Here is a 12,966-nt window from a genome sequence, read left to right on the forward strand (position 1 = left end):
CCCATTAATGCAAACTTGTGCAATGGAGGAAGCAAAGTAGTTATTTCAGTCTATTTGCTTTTCTGAAACTTTGCTTTATTTCATTATAAAGTGCTGATTTTTTATGTTTGTGTGCTGTTGTAGCTTATAGATAATGTTTAAAATGATTTCAATAAAATGAAAGAAACAAAAACTAAACTTCTCATTTAAAAAGTAATCACCATCAGAGAACTATAATTTTCTTCCATTCCCACCTAAATTTCATAAACTTAGTTTCATCAGGAAGAACCTCTAAATAAACTCAATTTGAGGAATATTCTTTAAAAGGATATTTCAGCAGTTTTCTAATATATCCAGATGAAGGAAATAATTGAGATATATTCAGATGAAAGAGAATAAATATACCTGAAAAGGAAATGCAATATTTGTTATGAGACTGGATGATAACTTGTTTTGTGCCTTACTACATTTCTATCATTATAATTGCTATTAACATTTTGCTTGGACTATAGGACATGATTAGGTAATTGTTGAGGTGGGGTACAGGCCCCTAGATGAGATAATTGTACTGCAACTGGGTTAATTTAATGATTGTCATAATGTTACCATGAATACATAAGAGAATGTCTCTATCCTTAAGTGAAATACAAGAATAAAGAAGCAGATATTTTTTACACATAAAATTCCAATTGTTAAAGAAAACCTTGTTATATAAGGAATCTGAAACAATGTTAACTTGGTGGAAAAATTAAGTAATTGCACTTCACATGTGTTGGTTTCCCTCCTCATGAAGGCACAGTGTCAGATCAATGACCTGCTTTCATTGGATAGGAGAAGAATTGTCACAGTCAGCACCACTGTGACCTATTCCCTTGGGCATCTGCAAATTCGAGAACAGAGAGGTCAAGGAAGTCTTCTTCATTTGCTAATAAACTTGCTTTGAGATCTGGAACAAAATATTTGCCAATCTGTGGTTAATCCCTCCCAAGTCCAGCAGCATGTAAAAGGGGGATTTGGGGTGCACATTCAGAGTTACCTGAGGAGCATTCTCCCTGACTGAGCCAGGGTATGTTGGCTCCCAGAACAAGGATTTCTCTCAGGGCAATGATAATTCCTGGAACAAGAAACAAACAATATTCAGTGGACACCATCATGCCTGCCCTCTGGGAGTCTCCATCCCTGTCCCCAATCATACCTTCAACCCATTCAACTCAAAAATATCAGCCTTTCCACATATCATGTTGTCTCTGCATCACAAAACCACCTTGACTGTCACTCAGCATTTAGGCCCAGAATGTCTTGTGGCAAGCACAAATAGAGCAAGATATCCCACCACTAAGAAAGCCATGAGCCAATTCTCATGTCAGGCATAAACAGTGGACAGGGCAGACATATCAAAAGTTGTCCAATTTCCCTGAATTCAATTGGGTTCATTGACTGCACATGGGCATGTCTCATGCTGTGCTCTGCTAAGTGAGCACCTGGGATGCTATGATGCATATCTAATATCCAGCACTCATTTCTGTGCCATTGGAAAAGAAAGGCAGGCCCAAGTTTGGCCAGGGGCAATTCATTAAAGCTCTGCCTACCATACACCCAATTGGTATTTGTCCTTGGGCAATCCAGTATAGCATCCTCCAAGGAGAGTCAAAAACTCACCATCCATTGGGAATGCAGGTGATCCTTGGGTCTGCAGAGTCATCCTTATATACCAATCCAAACTACACAGGCCACAACACCTCCACTGTCACCTGCAAAATTGGGGAGCCACTTTCATTTTCAGACCACAGGGCAGCCATTGTGATAGATGCCTGCTGGTTAGCAACTTGATGTTCATTGTGAGGAAGGTGAGGGTCAGTGTAATTGGCAGATGCACATTCCAAGCACCTGCCAGAATTATATGCCTCTTTGGAACCTGGGCTGTCTTCTCCACAGGTTTGAGCCCCAGTGAGATTTCTTCACTGAGGTTTCTTAACTTGGGATTTCCTGCTGTATACTGGGCAGACCTGGGTACAAGGATTCCTATTTGGAGTAATGGGAAAGATTAAGAAACACTTGGTACGGTGTGTAGCTGATTCAGCACACAAGGCTCAGCAAAGCAGACTCTATTTGAAAGTGGGTATGAGGGATGTGAAATAGTGTAATGGGAATGAGATGACATGAGAGGGAAAAAGGAAACATAGGACTGGGCAGCAATAAACAATACCCCAAGGAAAATACATGGACTGTATGAAGAGTACTGTTTATATTGGAAAATTTTAATCAAATTCCTGGGAGATAACCCATTTATGCAAATTTGTGCAATGGTGGAAGTAAAGTATTAATTTTGGATTATTTGCTTTTCTGAAACTTTATTATAAAGTGGTGATTTTTGATATTTGTGTATTGTTATAGCTTATAGATAAGGATTAAAGTGAATTCAATACAATGAAAGAAACAAAAATTAAACTTCTCCTTTAAAAAATAATCACCATGAGAGCACAATTGTTTTCTGCCAACCTGGTCTAAAATTCAGAAACTCAATTTCATCAGGAAAAACCTCTGAAAACAAACACAATTTGGGAAATATTCTTTAAAAGAATGGTTCAGCATCTTTCTAATATGTCCAAATGAAGGAAATAATTGAGATATATTCAGATGAAACAGAATAAATACACCTGAAAAAGAAATGCAATGTTTGATTTCAGACTGGACATTATTTTTGTTTTGTGCCTTTATACATTTTTACCATTATTATTACTATTAACATTTTGCTTGATGTATAGGACATGATTGGGTTACTGTTCAGGTGGGGACCAGACCCCTAGATGACATATTTGTACTACAACCAGGTTAATTTAATGATTGTGGTAATGTTCCTGTGAATACATAACAGAATGTCTCTGTTCTTAAGCGAAATACAACAAGAAAAAAGAACATTTTTTTACACATAAATTTCCAGTCGTTAAAGAAAACCTTATTGTGCAAGGGATATGAAACAATGTCAACAGTGTAAAAGCATAAATTAAATAAACACAATTCATATGTGTTGGTTTCCCTCCTCTTGAAGGCACAGGGTCAGATCATGGTGAGTTTACACTGACCTGATTCATGGGATATGAGAAGAATGGTTACAGTCAGTGCCACTTGGTTCTTCTCCCTTGGGCCTCAGCAAATTCAGGAATGGAGAGGTCAGGAAATGCTTCTTTCTTTGCTAATAAATTTGCTTTCAGATCTGGAACAAAATATGTGCCACATTTGAGGTTAACCCCTCCCAAGTCAGCACAATATAAAAGGGGACTTGGGGTAGGCATTCACAATTACCTGAGTATCATTCCTACAGACCGAGCCAGGGAATTTTGGCTCCCAGAACAGGGATTTCCCTCAAGGCAATGATAATTCCTGGAACAAGAAACAAACAATATTCAGTGTACACCATCCTGCCTGCCCTCTGGGAATCACCATCCTTGTCCCCAGTCATGCCTCCAAACCACTCAACTCAAAAAAATATCAGCCTGTCCACATATCATGTGGTCTCTGCATCACAGGACCACCTTGACTGTCACTCAGCAGTTAGGCCCAGAATGAGACTTCTGGCAAGCACAAATAGAGCAAGAAATCCCACCACTAAGACAGCCATGAACCAATCCTCATGTCAACTATAAATATTGGACAGGCCAGACACATCAAAATTGTCCAAATTTTCATGATTTCAAGTGGGTTTGGTGACTGCTCATGGGCATGTCTGATGGTGATCTCTGCTAACTGAGTACCTGGTATGCTAAGATGCATGTCTAAGACCCAGTGATAATTTCTGTGCCATTGGAAAAGAAAGGCAGGCCCATGCTTGGCCAGGGGCACTTCATTAAAGCTCCACCTACCCCACACCAAATAGGTATTTGTCTTTGGGCTTTCCAGTATAGCATCCTCCAGGGAGAGTCAAAAGCTCACCATCCATCTGAGGTGCAAGTGATCCTTGGGGATGCAGAATCATCCTCATATAGCTACTCCAAACTGAACAGGCCACAACACCTCCACCATCACCTGAACATTTAGGGAGGCCCTTACATTTTCAGACCACAGGGCAGTAATTGTGATAGAGGCCCATTGCTTTGCAACCTGATGCGCATTGTGAGGCAGGTAAGGTTCAGTCTAATTTGTGCATGTGCATTCCAAGCACCTGCCAGAATTCTATGCTGCTTTGGAACCCAGGCTGACTCTGTTTCCTCCACAGATTTGAGCCTCAGTGAGATTTTTACCCTGAGGTTTCTTAATTCGGATTTCCTGCTGTATATTGGGCACACCTGGGTACAGGGATTCCTACTTGGAGTAAAGGGAAAGATTCAGAAACAGTATGGTGTGTAGCTGATTCTGCACACAAGGCTCAGCAGAGAAGAATCTATTTGAAAGAAGATATGAGGGATATGAAGTTGTGTAACTGGAACTAGTTGACAGCCTAAAATTCATAAACTTAATTTCATCAGGAAGAACCTCTAAAAAAATACACAAATTGAGTAGTATTCTTTACAAGGATACTTTAGCAGTTTTCTAATATGTCCTGATGAAAGAAAAAATTCAGATACATTCAGATGAAAGAGAATAAATGTACCTGAAAAAGAATTGCAATGTTTATTATGAGACTGGACACTATATTTGTTTTGTGCCTTTCTACATTTCTAACATTATTATTACTATTAACATTTTGTTGGTCTATAGGACATGATTGGGTAATTTTTGAGGTGGCGGCAAGGCCCCTAGATGACATATTTATACTACACCCAGGTTAATTTAATGATTGTGGTAATATTCCTGTGACTACATAACAGAATATCTCTGTTCTTAAGTGAAATACTACAAGAATAATTAAAGAAACTGACATTTTTTACACATAAATTTCCAATTGTTAAAGAAAACTTTATACAGGTAATATGAATGAATGTTAAGTTGGCAAAAAAATAAACAAAGGCACTTCACATGTGTTGGTTTCCCTTCTCATGAAGACTCAGGGTCAGATGGGGGTGAGATTACTCTGACCTGCTTTCATGGGTTATTAGAAGAATGATCACAGTCAGTGCCACTTGTGCCTACTCCCTTGGGCATCAGCAAATTTGGGAACAGATTGATCAGGGATGTCTTCTTCCTTTGCTAATAAACTTTCTTTCAGATCTGGAACAAAATGTGTGTCACTTCTGTGGTTAATCTCTCCCAAGTCCAGCACCATTTAAAAAGGGGACTTGGGGTGGCCATTCACTGTTATCTGTGGATCATTCTCACTGAGAGAGCCAGTGTATGTTGGCTCCCAGAACAGGACATCCCACAGGGCAATGAAAATTTCTGGACAAAGAAGAAAACAATATTCAGTGTACACTATCTTGCCTGTCCTCTGGGAGTTTCTATCCCTGTCCCAATCATGCCTCCAACCCACTCAAAAAATATCAGCCTGTCCACATATCATTTTGTCTCTGCATCACAGGACCACTTTGACTGTCACTCAGCATTTAAGCCCAGAATGAGACTTTTGGCAAGCACAGTGTTTGTTGTTGGGTCCAAGAATTCCCAAACACTAAGGAAAACATGATACTGGAGCAGGTCCCACTGTATCAGACAACAGTGGGGCTCACATGGAAACTGTCATAACCCACACCATGTCCACAGTTAACATGGTTCTGTCCCTGGGATAGGAAACTCCAGATTGTATCATCTGTTTTTTGGCTTTAGGAATCTATCTAAGTAGGAAAATAAATTGCTTGAATGCTTACCACATCTATCTGATCCAAAATGTGCTGATTCCCTAGGGTGTAGATCCAGTTGTCACTGATTCTAAATATTATTCTCAAATCCATTGAAAGGCAAGTCAGTGCAAATTCACCCTGTTCTGACCCACTGCCTTCATGAGGGCAGCAGCTACATCTTCTGAAATATATTTATTTCATTTCTTTTCATGAAGTTACCATTTTTTTTTAATTTGCTCTTGATAATAACATTATATCTCAACCAATGAGAAATAATATATAAACACAATATTTCTATCTTCATATATTATTCTACCTATTTATCTAAGAACAAAGACATTCTCCTAGGTATTCATAGAATAATTTCCACAATAAAGAAACTATGCATGAAATAGTCCTAGTATCAAAACTCAGGGCCTTGCCCATATCACACCAATGGCCCTTTCAAGCAAGCAATACCATAATAATTATGAAAATGTTAGAGATGAAAGTAAAAATCAATAAACATATTACATCATCCTGTCTCATATCATATACTGAACTTTCTTTTCAGGTATATTTATTGAAGATATACTGCATATATTTCTATATATTTTTTCTTCTTATTGATACATACGAAGAGCACTGAAGAATCATTATATATAATATACATCAATTGGTATTTATTCAAAGGTGCTTCTTGATTTGACTAAGGTAATGAATTTGGGGGAAAAATGGTAGAAAATTATTTTGCCATCACTGTGATTACTTATAAAATGTTATGTTTCCTTACTTCATTTTTATTATATACTACTTTTTTGAAATTCATCCAAAATTTAAAGCAACAAACACCAAGAAACTACAGTTCTTACAACACAAACCAAAGGATTAAGAAAACATATTACCTTAAAACTAACTCTTGTCTGACTCATGTTCCTAGTTTGAATTATTGTGGTATCTTCCATTCAGTTGTTGAAATAACACCTCTGATATTTTAAACTGTACTCAGTATAGGCCATGTATTTTCTGAAAGACATGTATATAGCTGCACTCTCCTGGATTTCTTAATATCCTCTTATTATTCTTCTTACATATACACTATTTCAAGTCCCAGTTAACAATTTGAAATATTCCTCTTCTGAACCCTATTGAGGAACATGCTACAATGAACCCTAATAGTTCCTGAATCCCTTCTTTCACTCCAAATATGAGTTCATGTTCCAATAGGTACACAATATGCAGAAGGAAATCCAAGTGCTAAGAAACTTCAGGGGAGAAACCTGCTTTCCCTAGTCCAGAGGAGAAGACAGACTCAGAACAGGTTCTCAGTCTGGTCTAGATTTCAGACTCCAACTAGGAAGATGAATGCACATGCGCAGTTCTACCTTCCCTTTTCACAACGAGATGTGGGTTGCTAAACAACAGGTATCAAATACAATGGCTCTTCCTGAGGCCTGGAAATTTAAAGGGTCCACAAGTGGGCAGTCACTGTGTGGAGTAATTGTGGCTACAAATGAGTGTAGTAGCTTTATTGGGATGCATCTGTAGCCAAGGGGATCTGCACACCTGAAGAAATATGAGCTTTTGACTCTCCCAGAAATTCTCTAAGACACAAAGCACAAGGAGTCTTCCTGTTTGGTTTAGCTGCTTGGGCCTAAAAGAAAAATGCCCCTGGCTGAGGTTTGGCAAATGTGGTTTTTTCAATGGCTGAGAATATAACAATGTATTTGAGGTAGGTTTCTTAGAATCAATGTTACTCTATATGATGAGGGTCCTCGATGTGGCATAGCCATACTCCTTCCAAAAACTGCCTGTAATCAAGGAAAACATAAGCACCTGTGATGAACCTCCACTCTCCAAAGGTCTAATTGAAAGGAATTTTGAAACCCTTGTCGTCTTAAAACTGAATTTGCTGCTGTATATTCTGCCTGCCAGATGTAACTGATGGAGAACAAATTCTGTGAGACCATCATGGGAGTCCCATGTTGCAGAACCCAAATTATGTTTAATTGTTTAGGAATTTGAATTGAATGAGATATTGCATAATTTGGGAAAGGGATGGTATCACACAGAAGGCAAGGATTATGGTGACAAGTGAATATGGTTAGTTGCTGGGTCCAAGAAATCTCATACACTAGAGATTACTGTGATCCTGGAGCAAGCCTCTGTTGGCTCTGTCAAAGGGAATGAAGACCTGGAAACTCATATCCCACAGAGTTTCTCCCATTAGCACGGTTCTGTCCCTGGGATAGAGAAACCCAGATGGTATCATCTGTGTTCAGCCTCTGAAATCTATGTTAGTAGCAAAATAAATTGCAAGAATGCTTACCTGGTGTATCTGATCCAGAATGTGCTGATTCCCAATTGAGTAGATCCAGTTGGCACTGATTCTGAATATTATTCTCAAATCCAGTGAAAGGCAAGTCAGTACAATTTCACTGTGCTCTGACCCATTGCGTTCATGTGGAGGGCAGACATATCATCTGAAGTATATTTATTTCATTTTTTCATGAAGATTCCATTTTTTTAATTTACTCTTGATAATAACATTATATCTCAACCAATGGGAAATAATATATAAACACAACATTTCTATCCTCATATATTATTCTATATATTTATCTATGAACAAAACCATTCTCCTAGGTACTCATAGAAAAATTTCCAGAATGAAGAAATTATCCATGAAATAGTCCTAGTATCACATCCTGAGGTCTTTCCCATATCACACCAATGACCTTTATAATGTCTTTCAAGCAAGGAATACCATAATAATAATGAAAATGCTAGAGATGAAAGTAAAAATCAATAAACTTATTACATAATCCTGTCTCATATCATGTATTACACTTTCTTTTCTGGTATATTTATTCATGATATACTGTAATATTTCTCTCCAAATATTTTTTTTCTTCTTCATATTGATATAGTTGAAGAGCACTGAAGAATCATTATGTAGAATATACATCAATTGGCATTTATTAAAAGAAGCTTTTTGATATAATTGAGGTAATGAAATTTCAGCAGGAATGGTAGAAATTTATTTTGCCATCACTGTGATTATTTCTTAAATGTTAAGTTTCCTTACTTCATTTTTACTATATACTATTTTGTTTTTGAACTGTATCCAAAATTTAAAGGAACAAACTGAATAAACACCACAGTTCTAACAACACAAACCAAAGGGTTATGAAAACAAATTACCAGGAGTGCTAGGGGAAATTATGGCAGTAGAGGGAAAGATGGATGATAAAGACTGGGACTGTATAACTTATTGAAACTAGAGTGGTTTTTGATGGTGACTAAATATACAAATATAAAATTGTTACATGTTGGATAACAATGTGTACCTTGCAAGATGTTGGAAAGGGATGGTTTTGGGGAAAAGTATAATTAAAGCAAACTGGAGTCTATGGTTAATAGTAACATTGTAATATACTTCCAGTAAATGTAACAAAGCCAATTACAGCAAAGCTAAATGTCTATGAGAGGGGCATATAAGGGAGGAGTATGGGATTATTGTAGTGGCTTTGTTGTCTGATATTATTATATTGTATTCTATGGCATTTTAATTTTTTAATCTTTTTATTACTATGGTTAAAACTTTTTTCATTTTTTTGAAGTAATGAAAAAGTTCAAGTGCTGACTGTGGTAATGAATGTACAGCTATATGATACTGTGAATTGATTGTACACTGTGGATGATTGTGTGATATGTGAATACATCTTTGTAAAATTGCAGGGAAAACTATAAAGAGGTATAAAAGGTCTGGAGAAAACACTGAAGGATGTACCTATTTACTATTGGTGGGGAAGTAGAATGGTGTAGCCTATCTGGAGGGCAGTGTGATGTTTCCAGAATAAGTTAACTATGTGAGGGCTATAAGGTCCTGCAACCTCATTATGGGTATACACATGGAAGATACAAGAGCAGGGACATGATTGGACATTTGCACACTGGTGTTTATGGTAGCGGTATTCACAATTTGCAGTGGATGGAGGTGGCCTAAGGGTACATTGACTGATTAACAGAATTGCAAACTGCGGTGTGTGCATAAAATAGAATACTGAGCAAGAAGGAATGAAGCTGTGAGACACACAACTAGGTGAATCAATATTGAGGACAGCATTTGGAATTAAGTATGCCAGAAATGAAGATAAACCTTATAATGTCTCACTAATATTGAGTAACTACAATGTGTAAACTCTGAGAATTGAATGTTAGAGCATAGCTTATTAGGATAATGCTTATTGTAATTGTCCCTAAATTGTAAACTCTTAAAGCAGTCATTTGAGTTGTAATGGTTATCTCTAAATTCTGAGATGCTGAACTCTGTGTATAACCTTGTCAGTCTCTGGAACTTTGCATATCTGTGTGATACCTGAAACTCAGAGCTAGAGCTCAGCAGCTATGAATATCAATATTACCTCATACAGCAACTGTTAAGCTGAAAAAGCATTCAGAGTTCAATCACAGATATGAGTAAAGCAGATCTTGTTAGGAGTAAGGCAAATTCAACCAAAGGGTAAAGGATGATATTGACTGTGTTTTAAAAACTTCAACCACTGTGTGAGATGAAGGGAAGAGATATTTATTTGGTGCAGGATCTATATTTTCTGCAGCACACTAAATAATTTAACATATACTTTCAGGTTGTTCAAACATCATAATTACACAAACTATTAATAGGAAGTGGATCTGTTAGGTTTGTACAGGTTAGTGGGAAATCTTGATACATCTCAAAGTAATTTTGGCAGAGAATAAAAATACATTTGCAGGGTCCGCCTGAGGAACTGGGGAAAAATGCAGAAAGTTTGGACTTACCCACCTGGGTTATTACTGATAGTCTCACAATACCTGTGGACTAACAATCCAGTAGAATGTGCCCTCAATCTTGGTGCTTGCCCTTATGAAGATTGGTACTGTAATGGAGATTGTAAGCCTACTTATAATCATGCCTAAGGGTCTACCCAAGAGAACCTCTTTGTTGATCACATGTGGCCTCTCTCTCTCTAAGCCTATGAGGCAGGTGAACTCTCTGCCCTTCCTAAGTCCCAGGGATGGAAGTGTCCATGGCAATGTGGGGCATGGCAGATGGGGATGAGCTTTGACCCAGCATCAAGGGACAGAGAAAATCTTGAATAGAAGGGGGAAAAGAATGGAGCAAAATAAGGTTTCAGTGGCTGAGAGATTTCATATGGATTCTAGCAGTCACTCTGGAAGGCATTCTTATGTGCTTTATAGATATCCCTCTTTAGTTTCTAGTATATTGGATTAGCTAGAAGAAAATAACTGAAACTGTTGAATTGCAACTCAGTAGCCTTGATTCTTAAAGACAATTGCATCACTATGTAACTTACATTGTATGAGATTGTGAAAATGTGTTGGCTCACACTCCTTTTATCAAGTGTATGGACAGATGGGTAGAAAAAAATGGGGACAAAAACTAACTGAAAAATGGGGGAGGTGGAATGTTTTAGGTGTTCTTTTTACTTTAATTTTTATTTCTTTTGGAATAAGGAAAATGTTGAAAAATTGATTCTGGTGATGAATGCACAACTGTATGATGGTACTGTGAATAACTGTACACTGTGGATGATTGTAGAGTATGTGACTATACATCAATAAAACTATTTTTAGAAAAAGAATATCTCAAATCAGTAACATTTTGCATCTTAAGGAAATACAAAAAAAATAAAAAATAAAAAAGAGCAGACTAAACCCAAAGCAAGTAGAAGGAAGGAAATAAAATTAGAGCAGGAATAAATTAGAGAATAGAAACCAATTAGTAGTTGACACCTTGAAAAGATCAACAAAATTGAAATACCTATAGATTACACTAAAATTAGTAAGGAAAGTGATGACATTACTACAAACTCTACAAAATAAGTAAGTTATAACAATACTATGGATCCTTCCCTTTCCTCCCCACCCCCATTGCCTCCTCTCCCAATTCTCCATCCCCTTCTTTCCTTGTCTCATCATGGCCTGACCTATTTCAGCCTAAATCCTTCACAAGGCTATAGGTGCCACACCATGCCTATTTACCCCCAACCCCCAGCAAGGGATCCACCCACCTGTCCCCAAGCTGCCTGCTCTGCTTGGCTTCCCACTTGCCAGGGTGGTTTTTTGAGACTTCTGCTCTGTGCCACTCTCTACAATCTCTCCAGCCACTCAGTTTCCATGATTCCCTTCCTGGCAAGAGGGGCTGCCTGGGGGCCTGGTCAAGCTGGGACACAGGGGCCCTGGAGCAAGTGATGTCAGGGTCATTGGGTTGATGTGAACACAGTATCTTCTGGGGCTGTGCTTGTCCATGGCCTTCACCATCAAGCTCTGGAGCTTCTTCATTTACCTTTTGTGGAGGCAGATCTGCACAGTAATTCAGTACCAAACTCATTGATATGATATCCTTCCTTTATCTCCTGTTTCCCAACATCAGCTGGGCCAGGTGAAGAGAAAAGTCTGAGTACTGGATCTGGATGAAACACTTATCCTCTCCCACCATGATGGGGTGGAGGACAGGTTTTGCCTGGAACATCTGACTTCATCCTTGAGGTGGTAGTAGACAAGCATCCTTTCCAGTTTATTGCACATGAGTACCCATGTGGATTTCTTCTCAGAAGTGGTAATCCAATGGTATGAGATGATGGTATTCACATAAAGTATGGCAGACAAACTAGACAATAGAAGCATCCTCAAGAGGAGATACTATGGGCAACACTACTTGTTGGAGTTGGGCAGTTACATCAAGGACCTCTCTCTGGTCCACAGTGACTTCTCCAGCACTGTGATCCTGGATAACACCCCAGGGGCCTACAGAGCCATCCAGACACCATCCCCATTAAGTCCTGGTTCAGTGACCCCAGTGAACCAGCCCTTCTCAACCTGCTCCCAGTGATAGATGACCTCAGGTTCACAACTTACATGTTCTGTGTTGAGACAAAATCTTCACCAACACAAGCTCTAGTAATAGCTACTCCCCCTCCACCTGAGTTGGGGTGGGAGGGAAAAGGATGGTGAGCCCTTGGATGCTGTCTAATCCCCTATCCATGGTGAGGACTGCATGGGCAGAGTCTGTCCCTCCTACCCCTCTCTACCCTAGGAGCCCTACAAGCAGAGTACAGATGGATGCCTGGGCCAGACACTGAAGCAGCCTTCCTAACTTGATGTTGACACTCCTTGGAAACCCCAAACTGGAAGAAAGCCAAGGCTTAGGAGAGCCAAAAGAAACTGTCTATGTGGAAAGGCAGGACTGCAGAGTGTTGGACATTCAATGATTTTAGAAGCTCAAAAAGAA

At 38.6% G+C, this 12,966-nt stretch overlaps 1 pseudogene; it reads left to right on the forward strand.

The window, feature by feature from the left end:
- The first annotated feature begins 11,946 nt into the window (after window positions 1-11,946).
- On the forward strand, window positions 11,947-12,636 carry LOC119532518 (annotated as a pseudogene).
- The last annotated feature ends 330 nt before the right edge of the window (window positions 12,637-12,966 follow it).

Source organism: Choloepus didactylus, chromosome 4 (assembly GCF_015220235.1).
Source record: "Choloepus didactylus isolate mChoDid1 chromosome 4, mChoDid1.pri, whole genome shotgun sequence".
Classification (NCBI taxonomy): domain Eukaryota; kingdom Metazoa; phylum Chordata; class Mammalia; order Pilosa; family Megalonychidae; genus Choloepus; species Choloepus didactylus.